The 19,546-nt window shown below is 50.5% G+C and overlaps 1 protein-coding gene and 1 non-coding gene across 18 annotated transcripts in view; both read left to right on the top strand.

Annotated features, from left to right (window-relative positions):
* SHANK2 (SH3 and multiple ankyrin repeat domains 2) overlaps positions 1 to 19,546 on the top strand; it is a 459,770-nt gene that overhangs the window by 126,426 nt on the left and 313,798 nt on the right. The gene's annotated exons all lie outside the window — the stretch shown is intronic.
* Positions 13,951 to 14,024, top strand: TRNAV-GAC (transfer RNA valine (anticodon GAC)). The gene has a single exon. It is a non-coding gene; the product is annotated as a tRNA-Val (tRNA).

The raw sequence follows: 19,546 nt of genomic DNA, 5'->3' as shown, positions 1-19,546 counted from the left end.
ATCCCAGGGAAGGAATGCGACACAGAAGAGTCGGTTCCAATGAGCAATGAATGACGTTCCTACCAGGAGATTCGGTGTTGACTCAATCACATCAGGGGCGACGTGGGTGCCAATGTAACTCGCCCACCATCTGGGGTACTTGGTATGTGTTCCCTTGTCAGGGAATGTGAGGGGGGCACTTGGGCCAGGCAGGCGAGGCTGGATGGGACACAGCCTCACCCGTAGCTCACCTGGCCAGCGCCAGCCCTCGGTGACGCAGAACCATCTCCACCGTGTCCTCTCGTTGCTAACGAGGTCATCAGAAACCAAACGGATTGCTACCAAAACCGAAATGAATGCACTGGCACGTGGCTTCCTCTGCTGGTTGCTTTACAGGTATTTCTAAGCTCTCGGGTGGGTTTCAGATTCTTCTCCATCGTTTTGGTTTAATGTTTTGAGAATAAGCTCCAGAGAGCCGGCATTTAAGGAATGATATTTATTCAAGACAGAGAACGCTCAGCCAGCTGTGACACTGATACGGCCAAATGGATTTCAATTAGTGTGTGACTTCAGCCACCGGCAAGCAAGAGTGGGACTCTCTGTGGTTCCGCCGCACGGCTGGGGTGGGGGTGCGAGCTTGGCTTTGTCTCTCTTAGAAGTGACCCCAAGCTGTCTGTGATGGACGCCTCCAAGTCTGTGCCTGACTAGGAACAATTCACAGTACAGGGCTCAGCTTACGATGCCTGTTACCATTACAAAGAAAGAGCCCAGGATAAAGATTCCTCCCGCCTTTCCCCGTGTGGAGTTTTCAAAGCACGCGCAAGCCGCCTTCTATCAGAGGGCTTTCGCATCTTAGAAAAGCGTCTTTTGGGGCAGAATCTGGTTTTATCCATCTCTTCATTGAAGCCAAGTGCCAAGCTCTGCACCTGGCACATAGTAGGTGTGCTTATTGATTAAATAAGTGAAGGAAAGTTAAGTTAGCGCCCTGGGTCCCCGGCAGACCTCGTGCCCAGATGGAATAGAATCAGTGTGGCTGTAGTTTTAGGGTTGGAATGCTCCCATGACCCCAGCGCCCTCCTTTGGTTTATATTTTTGCCCCTGAAAGATGAAGGCATCCAAGGAAGGAAAGTTCTAGAAGTTAAGTCCACTTGTTAAAATGACTGGCCCCAGTAAGTTGGATGAGCTTGTCCCCTTGGTCACCTCCCCTCTTCGTGACTCAGGTCTGTTAACCAGTGACAGTTCTGCCATCTTGGGGAGTTCTTGTGACCCCTGCCGACCATTCACCCGTTGCCATTAAGGACGGATTACTGTAATACTAGTCAGCTTGGCCCGTGGCTGAGGGAAGGCATTTTGGCTCCCACAGTGCTGAGTTCTCTAATGCCAGTGAGCTCTCATGGGACCCCCTGCTGGTGCTCTGGAAGCCCAGGGGACCTTCGGCACCCACCTCTGCCAAGGGGACATCCTGCCAAAGTGGCGTGTCCCCAGGCACTTTGCGATTCTTCCTCTTGGGGAAACAACCCTTTACCTGGGTGGGTACACCTGTGAGGGTTCCTTCTACCTTGTGGCCCACTGGTCCCCTGACAGTTACCTGCTGTTCCAGGTTCATTCATCACTCAACAAACACTTCTTGTGAAGCTTCTGAGTCCCGAGGATGGGATGTCCACAGTGTCCCTGCTGTCACCGAGCACCCACTCGACCTCTGTCAGCAGGATCACACTGCCAAGTGCTTCATCACGTGCTGGGTCTTACCCAGCTGAAGGGGGTCCCTTCTCACGTGTGACGTTACCCTCAGGGGGACTTGCGAGATATATCAGCAGCCTCTGATCCCTGGGCACCTAAAACCATGAGCACCATGCATCCGCTGGGGACTTGCAGTTGGTGAAACAGTGACGTTGTCACAGTGGTTGTCAGGTGGTTGTCACAGTGACAACAAAGGCCAGGAGAGGGTGTCTGAGGGTCGCTGAGCCTGGGTCCAGGGCTGCCCTGGGAGCAGCACTGCATCTGCTTCTGAAAGCCAAGTAACTGCGCTCGGAGCAAGAAGGTGGGTGGAGAGGGTTGCTTCTCGGGGAGAGCCATGTGTCCGACGGTCCTGCCACTCGAGGTGCCAGCTTGAGTCACGGGGCTTGTGTTACATGTGGGCTGAAGGCAATGGAAGGATTCTGGATTTGCAATAAGAAGTGAACACCTGGTTTTAAAGGGCTGTTTGCTTGTTGTTATTTTGCCTTTAATTGTGATAAAATGTGCATACCCAGTGTTGCCAGATCTTCCCACTTTTTAAGAGAATTTAGAAATTCAGATCTTTTTCTATTGTGGTAAAGGATGCATAATGTACAAATGACCACCTTAATCATTTTGAGTGTGCAGTTCAGTAGCCCTAAGCACATTCACATTGTTGTACAGCCATCACCACCGTCATCTCCAGAACTTTCCATCGACCCAAACTGACACTCTGTCCCCGTGGAACACTCCCCTCCCCTCCCCCAGCCCCGCACCACCATCTACTTCCTGTCTCTGTGAATCTGACTCCCCTAGGGACCTCGTGTGATGGGGTCGCACAGGATGTGTCCTTCTGTGTCTGGCTCATTTCTCTCAGCACAGTGTCCTCCAGGTCCATCCACGTCACAGCAGGTGTCAGGCTGTCCTCCTTTTAAGGCTGAGTGACACTCTAGTGTGTGGAGGGACCGCGTTTCGTTACCCAGTCATCCGTTGATGGACACTCGGGTGACTTCCCCCCCTTGGCTGTTGTGAATACTGCAGCTGTGAGCATGGTGTGCAAACATCTCTGTGTGTCCCTGTTTTCACTTCTTTTGGGTCAGTGCCCAGAAGTGGACTTGCCGGGTCACGTGGTAGTGCTATGTTTCATTGAGGAACCACCATGCTGTTTTCCACAGCGGCTGCCCCATTTTACATCCTCACCAACACTTGTTTCCATTTCTGTTTTGTTTATTCAGTAGCTATCCTGATGGGTGTGAGGTGGTGGCTATGTGTTTTTAAATAGCTTTCTATGGCAACCACCAGGCCACTATTGGAAGGAGGCCTTGTGCCTGAGCGGGGGTGTGGTCAGGAGACCCCACCCCTCCTGGCGGTAGACCCCACGTGGGGTTTCTCAGCTGCCTCTGACCTTGGCTTTGCTCTGTACTAACAGAAGATGGAACTTGGCTGAAGGGGTGCCTGCTGACGTCCCGGGGTAATATGGCCCGGCATCCTGACTTGGAAAAGAGCTGGTTTCCTGGGAATCAGCCCGAAGTCAGTGACCTGGGTCCCGCCTGCTCTGTGGCCCATTTCTCGGTATCCGCTGCCCCCCTGGCCGGGACAGCACAGACATGGGACCCAGCAGTCTTGTTGCTTCTGCTGCTAATGGGGTTTGAAGGTCCCATTTCTGGAGTGCCTAAGGAGAGGCCTCGCGCTTTCATAGCCCGGGGTTTGAGAGAAACACTGGTGTGCCTGGCAGGGAAGAGTTCCTGGGGCTCTCGTTAGAGACTAGATCTTGTTTTCGTCATTACGTTCTCCAGAGCCCAGGCAGGAGGAACCAACACTTTTGTCCAGAATTAGATGTACCCAAAATGTTCCCTGCTTCCCTAAGAACTTCACAGTTTCAGCTTGAAAAAGACATTTCCAATGGAAGGTAAGGTGTCATAGAGATTATGGTAATTTTAAGACGTTTCAAGTGGGCTTATGGAAATGGGTAATAAATATTGCATATAGAGACTCTTTCAGAGTTTTTTTTTTTTTTTTTTTTAACAATATTTGTTATGCTGGTTTTGAATTGCTAGAATTTCCGCAGGCTTGAACATGGCTTATGTTTTCCATTCTTTTTTTAAGATGGTTGGTTAGGAGGAGGATTTTCATTTTGGAAAAGTAACCAGGGAAGTTGACAGGGTGTGTGTGTGCAGAAGAGGTGGGCCCGTGCCACAGGCCGCAGCTTCCAGGATGCGGGCGCCCGTTGCCGTGGCAGCACGCTGGCGCCCAGCTCCTTGCCGTGGCCTGTCGGCAGCCAATAGCCTCTAACTTAGAGGTGGTGTGTCTTTGGCATCGAGACATGTTTTCTTCTTCCTCTGGAAGGAATAGGTGAGCTCTTGAAGGTGACCCAAGAAACGCTGCCCCTGGTGACCAGTGGCGAGTGTCAGCACCTGCAGCGGGCACACAAAGCCAGTGGGTACATTTGTATTGTTTTCAGCCACGGCATGTGTGGTCCTTTGTCACAGCAGCTGCAGGAAACCCGTGCTTGTGTCCTCGTCACTGAATCCTCACAGCAGCCCTTAGAGGCAAGTCCCATTGTGGTCGCCGTGTCTCAGATGAGGAAACTGCACGGCGAGATGTCGAGTGCTCTTTGGGGCAGTTGTGGGGTGGGGGCAGAGCTGCAGTGAAACCCAGACTCCCTGTACCCCTCTTATTTTTCCTGACTTGGAATACTTCCCTATTCTGATAGAAGCTCCTGAGTGGTGACCTTGGGTACAAATAATGGAAGGCGCACTACAGAAGATGCAAGTGCTGACAAGACGCTCAGACACGTGGCTGGCCTTCGGGGTGTCATTTCTTTGTTGATGCTTTAGCAGCTCCCTCTGAGCCCTCTCTTTCCACTTCACACCTGAGCTTCTGCAGCTCTGTTCCCCTTGGACGTGCTGTTAAAACTGCTCTGCTCCCTCTTCTTTTTTTTTTTTTTTGCTGTAGAAATATTCTTTGTTATCTATGGTATGGCTAAGTAACAAATTACTCCAAAACAGTGGCTTAAAACAACAAGTATTTATTACCTCATAGTTTCTGTGGGTTAAAAATCTGGGTTCAGTTCAGCTGGGAGCTTTTGACTCAATTCTCTCATGAGGTTGTAGTCACACTGCCAGCTGTTGCTTATCTGCCAGTGTAGCCCTACTGTCTAGCATAGCGTCTTGTGCCCAACTGGTAATAAATATTTGCAAAATGAATGAAGTATGCCAATGCCTTTAAGAGCCATTACCAGTGACTTCTTCCAGTCCTGCTCTGCTCCCTCTTCTGCCAGCCCCAGCCCCAAGGAGGTGCTGGGAGTCACTTTGGGGTCACCCCGCACACCCTGCCTTCTCTGTCACAGGCTGGGGGCGGGTTGAAGGTGGACCCACTGCCCACCTAGGTTCACGGCCTGGGCTGCACTGTACCTGCCTGCACTGTCCAACTCTGGCCATGACCTGTCTTGCCGAACTTGAGATTGTTTCCTTCCTTGGTCCTGTTTCTGCCCCGTGGGTGCTTTGGAGGGTGCTGTATCCTCCCTCAGGAACGTGCACCCCCAGAGCCCCACCCTGTTGTATTCTCCTCACAGCGATGAGCTGTGAAACACGCCCTCGCCTCATGCCACCTGCGTTCTCTCCGTCCCAGGGTCCCGTGAGCCCTTCTCATGTCCCAGACACAAGCCAGCAGGAGAGCCCTGCAGCATCGGCCCCCAGGAGGCCCTTTCCTGGGGTGAGGTTGCTCTGGCACCCACACTCTGCGTCCCATCTTGGCCCCGGCGCGAGCGCTTGAACCTGGCTACCCGAGAGCCGGCTCTTCAGTGAGTTAGTCTTCCCGGCTGGTTGACCAGCTGTCTCAGATCTGTGGCCTCATCCATTCTCCCTTCAAATAGATAAGCTTTTCCTTCTTGATGTCTCTGGAACACAAGGGTGGAAAGGGGCAGTGCCGTGGTTTCTGGAGTGTCTCCTAAAGAACCGAGGAGCTGTGGGATCTGGGGACAGGTATTGCTAACAACGTCCCCACTCGTCTGTGTCTTGGGGCATGCGACTCATGGTGGTGCAAGAGCTCTAAGACCACCCGGATGCTGCCTGTGTCTTAACGGCCATCGTCACATCCACAGGTGGTGCCTTCCATGGCATGAGCCCCTTCAGAGATGGGGACTCATCACTTCCCGAGGTGACCGCTGTCTTGGGATCTCTTCCTTGCACTGACTTTCATCTCTCCTTCCTCTGCTGGCCTCCGTCACTCCCGCCTCAGCCCAAATCCATCAGCCCCACAGGACAAGCCCACACTCCGTCCTAACTCTGACAGCTCTGAGCCAGCCAGGCCCCCAGGCAGTGAACGGATCGTAGCACAGGGGCCGGCGGAACCGGTGTTTAATCATGAGATCCTTTAGCTGGGATTCAGTCAGGGTGCAGGGGACTCTTACTCATCTGACACCATGGGACGTATTGTTGTTTATAAAATAGTCTCCTGTCTCCATGTGTTTCCTCTGAGTCTGTTTCTTACTGTGGGTCCCTATTTCGTTAAGCGAAGAAGCCACGATATTGGGATGCCCTAGCCAGCACATGAGGTCTGCCTGCCTGAGCCTCTCCTCTCCCTACCATACGAGGCCGCAGAACATTCTGCTCACTGGTTTTCACCTTTCTGTTTCAAGCGGGTGGGGAGGAAGCGACCGGGAGGCAGAAGAGACCCTCGTGAGTAATGGGAGAAGGTGAGGCTCGGAGCCTCCCTGTACGAGAAGGGGTCAGCCCAGGGGACAGTGGACAGCTCTGTGCAGCCCATCTCGGTATTTGCAGATTCTCCATTTGCAAATTCACCTGCTCGCTAACATTCACTCGTAACCCCAAATAAAAACTTGCAGAGGTTTTCACGTGTGTGTGTGTGTGTGTGTGTGTGTGTGTGCGCGCTTTTGTTGGTGGTTTTGCTGCTTACAGTTGTCCTCAGGTGTGGTGCTGAAACTGTCTTCGGGCTTCCTCAGTGTGAAGGCTGTGACATGCCTTGCGGAGAAGGTCCGTGTTAGAGAAGCTTCGTCCCGGCCTGAGTTGTAGCGCTGCTTGGCTGTGAGTTCCAGTCCACGAGTCAGCAGTCTGTATGGGGTCAGGCGTCTTTGCACAGAAACACCCATGAAGCCAGGCTGTGTGATTGTCGTGCGATGAACATGTGGCCAAAGGCTTGCAGGAACCTGACCCTGTGTGTCCCCTAGGAGCACTGGTAGGTCCACTGTTCTCTAAATCGGTGCTCGGCTTCATGGGACATACGGACCGTGAATAATGAGAACTGACCGTATGGTAAGAAGCTATGTGCGCACCGCGGGGCAAGCAGGGGACACCCAGTCCCGGTTCACGCATCCAGTAGGCTCTCCTGTGAGGGTCCGCTCCTCTTCCTGCCGGTCATGCATGGTGGGTTTGCTTGTAGATTTGCGCCCTCACACAGGCATGAGGCTTTGGGGTGGAAGCCCTGCACCCCAGATGTCTTTCCTACCAGGTTTTCAGTCTCCGCCTTTTGCACGGGCAGGTTTCCAGATTTCCACTCCGTGTTGATAGCTGGTGCGTGGGGTGGGCACAGATTCTGGAAGAGACGGAAACATGCCTTCTGCCATCGTGCCATCAGGTGACGAAGCAGCTTGGAGAAGACTCCCAGGTGGTACCTGCAGCGATCAGGTGCCTCATCTATAGGCGTTAAAAGGGTTCTCTTCCCTCTGGGGCAGTCTTGTAGGAAACGCACGTGTTTCTTAGCTCCAAGTCAGCGAAGCAGGATACCTGTGAGATGTTTGTCCCATAAAGTCTCTGATGGAATGGGGTATATATTTAACCATTGCTTTCTTAAACACACAGACACAGCTCAAGGCTGCTGATTCATGCAGATATAAATAGTGGCCCACTGTGAAGCCCCACGCGCCTTCCCGCTGTGTGGCCGACCGTCGTGTTCTCGCTGGCTTTGTGGCTTTTCTCCTCACCAACGGGAGAAAGGAAACTGAGCGCAGCAGTCTGAGAGGGCAAGCGTGTTGAGCCCGTTTTCTGAAGGCTGCCCTCCTGTGAGCCAGGATGGTGGTGGGGAGGGCGGGTCCCGCTGAACTTGTAGAATTGGGGTGGGCACCGGCCAGAGAACCCAGCAGGACCATCTGTGTCTTCAAAGTCCTGAGTTTGGGGTAAGGTGGAAGCTGGACTCCAGAGTTGTTTGCTACGGGTGCCATTTTCCAAAGGGGACCGCTGCCTTGCATGTGACAGTCGTACATGAAGGTTCAAACTTGGAAGGAAAGAAAGAGCACAAAGCAGAGGGCGATGTCCGTCGTCCTCGGGCCACTCCAGTGAGGAGAGGTGGTCTTTCACAGTCACGAGCCGTCCACTGCCATCTGCCTGGATGTAACCGGCTTGGCCGCCCACTGAAGGCGCTTGATTGATAGAGATGCTTCAGACATGACGTCAGGGGTCTCGCCTGCCCTGTCCCAGAAGCAGGGTGACAGGTACTGACCCTTGCACATTGGGAAAGCAGCACCCGGGACCTGGCATTCCTTTTCTGTGATGACGCTGACATCTGGGGAGCTAGCCAGCCTCCTGTCCCCCGTGGCAGACACAGGGTTCCCTGCTGTGGCTCTTGGTGAACGGTCACTGGCAGTGACAATGCATCTGCCTTCTCATAGGCTGGACGCCAAAGGCTGGAAGGGGAGAGGAGCTGCCCAGGTCAGCTTGTCCGGATGGAAATAGAATGAGGACCCCAAGGATCCAGGGGCTTGCTGAGGGTCCAGCAGTCATCTGTGTAATGAAATCACGTCTGCCACCTGTCACCTCCTCTGCTGTCATACACCCAACCCTGTCCTGGAACATCAGGGACCCGCATCGCTTATCAGCCCTTCCTGCCGTGCTGTGCAGACTTCTTCCTCCCCTTCCCCCGACATTTGATGGTTCTTACCACCCATTTGGCACCTGTTGATTCCTTGCTATGAAGAGGGCCCATTGGTTTTGCCTGTTTGGGGGTTTGGGCTTCTTTGTTTTAGGTTGGTATTGACATAATAGTTATTGTAACTCTTACCCACCATTGGTTAGATTTCCCCCCCCCCCAAATTTGTCCTTTCTTTTAACTTTGCTTGTAGTTTTATAAAGCTTAGAAAAATGTGTTGTGTTTATTTTCATGTCACCAAGCCGGCTTTCCTCTCTGTGCCTGTGGCTTTGGTGACATATTCAGAAACTCACCACCCATATATTTTCATTCTCTTGATCACTTCTTCATTTATTTTCATCTGATGTTCGTTCCTTCCTGAATTACATAGATGTTTTTTTGTGTGTATGTGTAAGACTACTTTTCTTTTGCTGGAAGTCCCTTTTAGATTTCAAGCTGACGATAGAATCTGCTTTGATTTTTTTCCCCCTCTAGATGATTAGATGTTTAGCTTATTGTTAAGAGGATATTTTTGTTAGGTATAGATTCTAGATTGGCCATTATTCTCTTTTAGCATTTTCTTGTCCTCTGTCTTCTCTAGTTTCTTCTGAAAAGAATTCTGTCAACATAATTGTAGATAACGGTCATTTCCTCATTTGCTGTGGCAGCATTAGAAACTTTCTTTTTGCCCTTAATTTTCAGCATTTCTGTGCCTAGATGTAGTTTTCCCTGTTTTTATCTTGCTTGAGATTCATACAACTTTTTGAATCTTTGGGTTCACACATTTCCTTAGTTTAGGCTTCGTATAGAATAGTATTTCTGCTCCATTATCTGGCTTCTCTCCTTAGTGTCCAGTTATGCATGTCAGAGCTTTTCAATGTGTTATGTGTCTCCTTTGCATATTTTCCATTCTTTCCTCTGTGCTTTAGTTGGTGCATTTTTTACTGACCTATTCTCCAATTTCCTTATGCATCTTCTATGTGTAATCTGATCTTAAAACCACCTTTTAGGTCCTTAATTATAGATACTATATTTCTAGGTCTGCAGTTTGCAATTGATTCCTTTTTACGCATATTTGTTCTCCAACTTTTCAGCCATTTTCTTTAGTTTTCTCTTTTTTTCCTAAAAGATATTACTTATTTTAAAATTTTTGGCTGCTGTCGCTAACGTCTGCATCATCATGGGTCTGTTTCTATTGACTGGTTTTTCTCTGTGTTCTCCACATGGTACCATCTCTGGGAATGAATAGTAATAGTTTATAGAATGCTGGGCCTTGCATACATTTTTAAAAAAAATTATAGGGACTCCAGATAATGCTCTTTTCTTTGAGAGAGGATTACCCTTTCTTGTGCTAGAGCGATAGAGTGGGGGCTTTTCACTTAATCTAGTTGGAGACTGAGCCGAGTCAAGGCTGGGTGGCAACTTGATGAGGACTCATTGTACGCATCTCTCCTTTTCTGCTCTAGTGTGGCGTTAAGATGCCCTCCCTGAGCGCCTGGCGTGTCTACTGTGACCCGCTCCCTGCTGTGTCTTACACTTGAGTTCTCATGCATCACCTTTTAGGTTTCTGCCGCTCACAGTTTCAGAGTTCACCAAACGTCTTGAAAGGGAAAGCAGCTGAGTGTTTCACTCCCATTTTCCTCTCCTCCTTTCTCACCCAGACTTGGGCTCTTCAGGTCTGCAGTTTTGACTGCTCATTAGTCCTACGCGAATTCTAAAAACTCCACCAATTTCTCTGCACCCAGCGTGGATCGGCCCTCAGAACTTCAGCCCTCTTCCTGAGTCCGGAATGCGCAGCTGACCCCAGGGGAAAGGCAGCTCTAGAATGCCAGCTCCCTTCTTCACTGCTGTCCCCTGTTGGAACCGTGGCTCCTCTGGGCTTGGACGCTTCAGTAGCTCTCTGCTGCTGTAAAGAGATGTCTGCTGTATTGTGTTTGTTTATTCTCTTCTCTTCTTTGTGGAAGCATTTGCCTGCCTCTAGCTACTTCATTGCACCTATGTGTGCACAGGGGAGGCTCATTTAGGTGATTTCCTGCGTCCTTTTGACAGGACGTTGCAGTCACTGCCAGCGTTCTTATTGCTGGTGCTGCGAGATGTGTCATGCTCCTCTGTGAAGTTTTTGTCTCAGACATGGGACCAGCCATTGTTTAGGCACGCTCCACTTCTTTTGGTGCAAATTGGTGTTGAGGGGCCACAGTCGAAGTATAAGAGGGGCATGATTTAAAGGGAACAGACATCACGAGTCATCTTGAAGTTGTTTCCCTTCGCAACTCAGGAGAGCAAGGTTTTAACCTATGTCTGTCTCCTTTAAAACTATGCTGAAAACATTCAGTTTTAATCAGCAATACCCCACTTCTGGTTTATTCCACCGTGCACCCTCGGCATTTTCCCCATCATAATAATGCCAACACTTCCACCAAAAATCTGATGCCCCAATGGCTTAAGGTTTTCATCTGTAGGTAGTTTTGTCATCGGAGTGGTTCCCATTAGGGACGTAGAATTACTGTCCCCGAAAGTCATTTCGAATAATTTTTCTCTGTTTGTTTATGCCAGCAGCTATGTGTGCATTTAGGTTCATCTGTTTAATTTTATTTTTGATTTTTAATGATTGCTTTTTAAACGTTTTAGTAATTATGTGAGATACCTGCACACCCCAAAATCAACCTATAAAAACGGGTACGTACAAAGGTAGCTCGCATTTCTCCCTTTCCTTCCTAATCTGTTCTCTTTCTTCTCCTTGGGTCATTGTATGTATATAATTTTTATATAAATATATTAATATATGTCATATAAATATGTATTATATATATTTTTTATAGAAAACAGAACTTTATTCCAAGGGCCAGAGGTTATTTAAAATTATTTGCAGTCATTGAAAATCGTGTGGAGGGGCCACGCCCTGGTAATAATTTTTCAAAACACACCCTTCTACTGTTGACAGAGGGTGCTTTTTAGAAATCATAATTATTACAGTAACACATACCGTTTATTGAGTGTGTGGTGCTGTGAATTACTCTGGATGCGCTGTCTCACTTGATTGACAAGGTACCCTCTGAGGTAGGGTCGTTATTGCTCCTGTTTGCAGATGAGGAAACAGAGGCTCAGAGATGTCAAGTAACATAGCCAAAGCCACACAGCAGATAAACTAGACCCTGGGACTAGAAGTCAGGTCTTCTTCCAGCATGACTCTGAAGCTGTGTTCTCTGGAGCTTGGGAAACTGTTGGTTACGACGTTTTGGTTGATTGCTGTTGATGAATTATTTTAAGAAGATGCACATAGACTTTTGGCACTTTTTCTCTTGACTCCTCCTCAGCTGACAGCCACCTGGGTTGTACCTGGCATGGAAGATGACACTAGGAGTGGGTGGTGGCCTCCTGATTCTGGGACATGATGCGTCAGTGAAATCGGTACCGTTGGCTTCTGTCCGTAGAGAAGAAAGCTGTGACATGGGGACAGTATCTGACTTATGTCCTTGTAGCTCATTCAGAAGCCCCTGTAAGGAGACCCACGTGACCTTCCTACCCAGGCTCCTTCCCCGTGGAGCTCAGGTGAAGTTGGAGATGAACGTCTTGTGTCTTGGCTCTCGCCGTGGTTGGTGAGTGGGCGCCTGTATTTCAGGAGCTGCTTTTCTTTCCTGGTTCTCGCAGTGAAACAGTGTGACGTGTGGGTTGGCTTGCGATGCTCATCTGGCGGCTTTTTGACACCCAGGTGCCACCGTGACCAGCGGCCTCATTCCAAGCAGGCTGGGCTGTTGCGCTGTCCTCGGGGCCAGAGAGGTGGCCTGCTCCCTCCCTCGGAAGCCCTTGAGGCCCCGCTGCATGGTGGCTTTACTTGGCCACTTTCCCTCGTCACCTTGCTTCCCCCTTGTCTGTTTGCAAACAAAAATTAAGCAAAGCAACCCAAAGGAATGGCTTGGCACCCTGGGCCTCCCTAACACACACACACACACACTCATACTCACACACTCACACTCACGCACACACACTCACACACACACTCACACTCACGCACACACCTGGCATCAGGACCTCAGGTACCACGGAGATTTAGAAGTGAAGTGTTTGAGGGAGGAGATTTGCGTGTCACAGCACCGGAGCCTGCCGTGCCTCAGTTTCTTCTTGGATGCCCTTTGGTCCCGGCTCTCGTTTCCCCAGACTGCTGGCCCTGGGCGTGCTCACACGCGCACTTTGAGGAGAGGCCCTGCAGTTGTACCTGCTTTTATACAATCTCTTCTGACAGCAGCAAGATGCGGGGTGGGGTGCTGGCGATAGGGAGGGCAGGGGGCCTTCTTGCATTAAATGACACAGGTGGGTAATTATGTCACCGTCCTCTCCAGTGAATCACACTGCGTTAGAATTCTGGAAATAATCTCTGTGGCTTGCGTGCTACCTTAGGAAAGCGGGCGGGGGAGGGACTGTGTGTATGTGTGTGTGTGTGTGTGTGTGTGTGTGTGTGTGTGTGTGGCTGATGCGGGATTTAGCACTTCTGGTCTCTGCCAGGTTCACATTCAGGATTCTCATAATCACTAAGGGGTTTTCATGCCTCCGCCCACTGTGTGACCACGTGACAGGTCAGCGGGGTGGACGTGGAGAGGATCTTCTAGTTTGGCTCCCACCCCGTCCTTTCTCCATTGTTCCCATGTCCTCTGGCCTTCCCAGAGCAGCACCTGTGAGCATCACCCAGGAGGAAACGTTCCAGGTAGCCGAGGGAGTCATTTGTGCCAAAGAATTCACAGGAAGACCCCGCAGGATGTCCAGGACGGCACCTAACCCAGCCTGCAGTGGCTTAGGGCAAACCAGTGACACAGCATTGCCACCACTTGTTCTTCTGTAGCCCTTTTCCGCAGGAAACAGGTCGGCCTCCCTAGGTGCTTCTGGTGCCAGAAAAGAAGGGTGGTCCTGCCTGGGGGGGAGCACAGTGGAGGGTGGCAGAGAGCGTGGCAGGGGAGCTGGTAAACATGGAAACCAGCTTCGGTGTCTGCAGGTCCAGCTGTGCTTCTAGGATAAAGGGAGCTGCAAGAAAACAGTAGAGTTGGTAAAAAGTAAAAATTGATGATTTGCTTCAGTGAGAGTAATCGAATAGTGCAGAAGGCAGTAAAGTGCAACCTCACTGTGACAATTGACAGACGCATCTTTCTAGCTGCCTCTAGGTGGCGCCCTTCTCATGTCCCCCCCATCCCTCTCCCCCACCCACCCCCAGCAGGCATGGCGGCCCGCTGTGCAGGGTGAGTGCTTCCTGGGTGTCCTCACTTCCTCCTTGGATCCCGAAGCCGTGCTCGGGGTGTTCTCGGGGGTCGGAGGGTGGCGGGGGCACTGGTCACGGAGGTGGGCTCCTGGTGGCTGTCACCCAGGAAGGGCTCTTGCCCAATGCGCATAAAAGCCAATAGACTGGGCGGCCGGTTGGCTCAGTCGGTCAGAGCGTGGTGCTGACAACACCAAGGTTGCCGGTTCGATCCCTGCATGGGCCACTGTGAGCTGCGTCCGCCTTAAAAAAATAAAACCAAAAAACCAAAAATAAGCCGATAGACTACGGCCTCGGCTTTTGAGAAAAGGAGAAAGCTTTTATTGCGACGTGGACACCAGATCTTCCTGGATGGTGGACCCTTTGCCTCTGAGAGGGTCGCGGAGTTCAGGCTGGGTCAGTGCTAGCCCTTTGGTTTCACGGCAGCGGGGAGCAGTTAAGGCTCACAGATGTTACTCGTGAATGGCGTATCCCCACGTTTAAACTTGGGCTCCCAGTCTTGTTAGAAACAGGAGCGGACCAGTTTGAGCTGGTTTCTGCACCCGGGCCCTCCGCTAACTGGGACGTGTGGCTGCTGTAACTCTGTTGAACAAATGCCCACTAGCTATTCTTGGATCATTGTCTCTCATTATCTGTCCAAAGGCAGCACCATGAATCATAATGAAAAGAATTAAAATGGGCGCCAGGATGTAGTTGCTAAGGGATTTGTTTTGTTGGGGGTGGGGGGTTGGGGGTGTACAGTCTGCTAACATGTGCTGGCAGATTTTGGAACAGCAGCCGTGCACATCTGAGATTTCAGTGGCACTGAAGTGTCTCGAAGGGACCCAGGTCTGTGTTTCAAAGGAGACATCACTGTTTTGATCTGTCTCATCAAGACCAGGGATGAACTGCCACGCAAGCAAGAAATACCCAGAAGCCAAGGGAAGGGTCATTATAATCACAGGCCAGTAGCTGAGAGTGGTTGGCTTAACCCACACAGTGCAATTCAGCGATTCCGGAGGTCGGGCCCGGGGCAGCGTGCAGTGAGTAGAGGGCATTTCAGAAGTGAGCGGCACTGGTACCCAGAGGCTCCTTGGATGTTCAGTGAAGTGCGTTTAACAGCTGGATTTCTTCTTCATATACTCGGCCTCACACATTTGCCTACGAAACAGCTGGCTTTTTTGCAAAACCTTTCTGTGCTGGCCCCACATCTCTGTCTTCCTCTGGGTTCTCTTGCAACTCCAGGATGGGCAGGTGGGTGTGAGTGCCTTTCCTCCCCCAGATGGCTTGGGGACGGCCAGGCTGAAGGGGCCTGGGCACTGCTTCTCCTGGTGACAGGTGAATTGTGTCTCAGAGAGAGGGAGAGTTAAGGCTGATGGGCATCCAAGTGGGAGGCATCGAAAGCTTGTTCACGTGACTCCGTGCCAGCCCCCGGGGCTGAGGTCAGAAGTGGGCTGTTGAGTGCAGCTGGGCATTTGTCAAGGTCCCGGACAGAGAGGCTGGAGCGTCAGTGTGGCCGCATGGTGCTCTGTCTCCCGCTCTGAGGGCCTGACCGCCCCCAGCGGCAACCCTATGCTGCCAGCTTCCTCTGCGGGCCGCCACAGTGTAAATATGCTAACGCAAACAGTGGATTAATTGGAAAGCAATGCACATGCACGTAGGTGCTCTCATGATGACGTCCTGATGGCAGCTGTTTCCCTAATGAAGTGTGATGAGAGTCACCTGAGCGATTAGATGCCTGTGCAGGGAAATGGAGCGGTGTTTGCAGAGCGGAAATGAAAAGACCTGCTCTGATGGAAGCACACATGCAACCTGCGAGTCCATGGGTCCAAAATGCATCAAATCCCCTTTTCCTGGGAAAAGATCCTTTTGGGGGCTTGTTCGGTGGGAGCTGTGGGGCAGGTCCCAAAAGGAACCAGCATCTAAACACAGACTCATCTCTTAACTCCCAGATCACAAAGTGGGAACTCTGAGTCCTTGGCTTATATTTTTAGTGGGTTTTAAGTTATTTACAGTGATCTTAGAAACTCATTTAGGAAAACCGCCCCTCCTTCCTCTGTTTTCCCCTGTCCTCGCACCTTGCTCCATTTTCTTCTTTCTCTTGGGAGAAAGTTACACCTTAAGTTACGTAAGTCCCCTCTCCTTTTTTTAAATCCTCATCGCTGCTATCTTTTCTTTAAAATAAAATGACTTTACCTGCTGGTCCCAAAGAACCAAAGTCACTATCCTCAGATTTTCCCTAATAAAGTAAATGCCTTTCTTTTTTTATTCCCAAAGGCACTAAAAAGCAATTTTATGTCATTTAATCGTGTTGGATTTAATTCACATCCACGTCGTACCTTTTAGCAGAGAGGACCCGCTGGGTATTCAGTATGTTCCCTGAGTGGTCAAAGTTTTAACAACGGGTTCTGTAATCTAGCACATACGCAGGAAAGGGAGGAAGAAAAACCTCTTTGTATAATAAGTCTCTCCTGTGGCACTGCGATTAATTATAAGTTGGATGTCTTTTTTTTACTAAAGGACATGTCCTCGCCTGAATGTATTTATAAACACCCCAGGAGGAGGTTGGTGAGAGGCTGGGGGTGGGGTGGGGCAGGAGGCTGGCTTGTCCCTTTCCTTTCCTTCGCTTGAGAGGTGGGGGAGACGTGCTGAGTCGAGGCCGTGCCTCGGACATTGGGAGTTCTGTTCCCTGAGCCTGTACAGTGACACGACAACAGCTAGGGAGCAGAACCAGAATGGATGGGACTGTTTCTATGTCCAGACAGTCTTTGTGTTTTGTGAGATGAGACAACTTTGGTTTGTAGCTCAGAAATCTTTCCCCCGTGTGACACGTGACACTGATTTTTATGAAATTGTTTGGTTTCTTGTAGGTGATCAGGTAAAGTTCCTTATAAACACCAAACTAACTCACTGCTTTTTTAAACATAGTTTTATGACAGCACACAGGCACGATTTCAGCCTCTGCAGTTTGTGAAACTTTCTTCATGTCTCCGAATAAAGGAAAATACTTGGTGAGAATGTAAGGTAGAGCCGTGTTACTGCCGCTCTCATAGACCGATCATTACACCGCCGTCGTCCTTCTGGTTATTCTGGGGAAGGACATGCTGTTTCCGGGTATGTGGCAGTGGACCATTCCTCTGTCGCCGTCCTCAACCCTGTGGAACCTGCAGGCGTAGTCGCTGCTTCATTGGCAGCAGCTTCCGTGAGGCTGATTTTCTCAGTTCTTGGCCTGAGTCTTGAAATCACTACTTTTTCAAACTTTTGAGAAATGGAAAGTTAATTTTGTTTTAAAGAGAAGATAGCAGATATGAGGTTATAAAAAGCAAGGGGGACTTGTGTCACTTAAGGTGTAACTTTGAAGCGCCCATTGTACACCCACCAAAATAGGCCAAATTCAAAAATCAGGCAACACCAATGCCGGTGTGAACGTACAGTAACTGGAATTTTCTTATACTGGGGGGGGGGGGGGGAGGAGGAGTGTGAACTAGTGCCCGCCCCCCTGCAGGGAAGGCAGTTCCTTACAAAGTTGTATGTGCACCGCTATGCACACCTGGTGCATCAGCCAAGAGAAAACAAAAACGTGTGGCTACTAAAGTACATGGACCACAATGTACAATGCAGCTTTATTCCTCAGCCAAAAATGGGGGAGCCCCGATGGCCAGGCGAATGGTGACTCGGGGTGGGGCAGACACGCGGCGGGATGGGAGCAGCAGGAAACAGAAGGACACCAGTGACTCCCGCAACACGGTGGGTGAGTGTCCACACGTGACACTGAGCGGAAGAAACCAGACAGCATGTCCTGTACGTGACACTCAGTGGACAGACAGGATTGATCTATGGCGAGAGACCAGGTCGTCGCTGTCTAGGCTGGGGGAGGACTGGGGTGTGGGAGAACTTCTGGGGGCGGCTGGGGCTGTTCTGTTTGATTGGGGCGCTGGTGACATGGGCACAGATGTCCATCAGTATGTGCGTCTCATTGTATGCGCTTTTACCTAGAGGAGAATGCTTTAGAAATCGGGGGAAAGGGGCGTTTGAGAGCCGTAAGCCTGGAGCGGCTGTGAGAGGGTGTCTGGGAATGGAAGCTGATCTGATTGTGACTTGACGTAGGAGAATGGCCGCCGTTTCTTCAGGGCTGAGAGATTTGGAGGAGGAAGCATCACAGTGCGTTTGCCAAAAACAGGTCACGTACACACATGTGCGTGTGCAGCGTGCCACACCGGGCCACATGTAAACAGTTGTGTCATGTAGATGGGTGGTATACTGATTTCTATTGCTCTGTTTTTTCAACTTTTGGCGTATGTTTGAAAATTTTCACAACAAAATCTTGAAGGCAGAGGAAATAAAGGCAACATATGAGGATAACATGGAGGAAGCAATTTCTGTTCATCTGTGGGAATGATATTCACAGCAGCCCCCAAACCTCACCTCTGGTACCCTGAAAACAGACCACGTGGGGAGAGAGTCTCCAGCAACTGTGTATATCCCAGGCACTTCCCATTGGCTGTTTGCTGGGGAATATGTGTGTCCACGAGGGAGGTAAAGACATTCTCCCAGCTCGTGAGCTAAGCGAGGGCTTACAGGCTGAGTTGTGTCTCCCAAAATCGATACGCTGTAGTCCTGACGCCCCGTCACTCAGAATGTGACTGTGTGTGGAGATCTGATCTTTAAAGAGGTGATTAAGGTAAAATGGAGTCATTGTGGTGGGCCCCGATTCCATGTGACCGGGGTCCCCAGCAGAACAGGAGATCAGGACACAGACACGCACAGAGGGACGACCGTGTGGGGACACAGGGAGGAGACGGCCGTCTACACGCCGAGGACAGAGGCCTCAGAGCCAGCCCTGCCAACACCTGGCTCTCGGACTCCAGCCTCCAGGGCTAGGGACAGTGAGTGTCTGTGGTTCACGCTGCCCTGGCTGTGGGGCTTGGTTATGGCCGCCTGAACAAACTCATACACTCAGCTGTCATTTTTTTCTGTGGATACTGTCCCGGTGTTGAATTTCTGCTTCTGAATCAAAATCTCATTATTAATCTCTCTCACATCTCATTTCGAGCGTGGGGGCTGTGTGTGAGCTGAGGTGCTAGACAATTTCCTGTAGTTAGAGCCACGTGAGGCCACGCGTGCAGTGCCAGCTCCCAGCCCCAGGCTTTAGGATCAAACGGACAAGCTCTACCTTTAAGTCAGGTTGAAATCTAACTTCCTTGAAGCCAATTCCTCTTCTGAGCAGCAGCAGCCATGACCGTTCTCCCTCCCAGGCGCCCAGCGAGGGTTGAGTCACTGCGTGTGGCGCTCTCGCTGTTACTAGCTCAGCTCACCACTGTAGTGACCATCATCGCGGTGCGGTCGAAGCCAGTCTAGAAGCATCTGTCATCCCTGAAATCTTAGATTGTCAGCATGCAAAGCTCTCTTTTGTTCTGTCCTGGGAGTTAGGGGCACCTGGTGGCTCAGAGAAATCTTACTGCCCCCTGAAATCCCCCACGGGCTGCTCCCTTGAAGACTGTTTGTCTGAAAACATTGAAGAACTCTTTGCTTTCTTTCAAGCCAGTGTTCTTTCTGTCTGTTCATTCAGTCAAGCATTTTCTGGGACCAAATGGTGTCCTTCAAAGCCGTGGCAATTTCAAAAGGAGAAATTTGCATTTTATGGGCAAATCCATCTGGGAGAGAGGGTGATGCATTTGGCTGATGTAAAGTAATTACTTCCCGTTCTTTTGTGTGCATGTTCAACTTTTATGCCTCTCTCAGATGTTTTTCATGACTTTTTTCCCCCTC

Source organism: Rhinolophus sinicus, chromosome 14, assembly GCF_057876585.1.
Source record: "Rhinolophus sinicus isolate RSI-liver-muscle chromosome 14, RSI-T2T, whole genome shotgun sequence".
In the NCBI taxonomy this organism is placed as follows: domain Eukaryota; kingdom Metazoa; phylum Chordata; class Mammalia; order Chiroptera; family Rhinolophidae; genus Rhinolophus; species Rhinolophus sinicus.
This window is presented reverse-complemented; position numbering and strand designations above follow the sequence as displayed.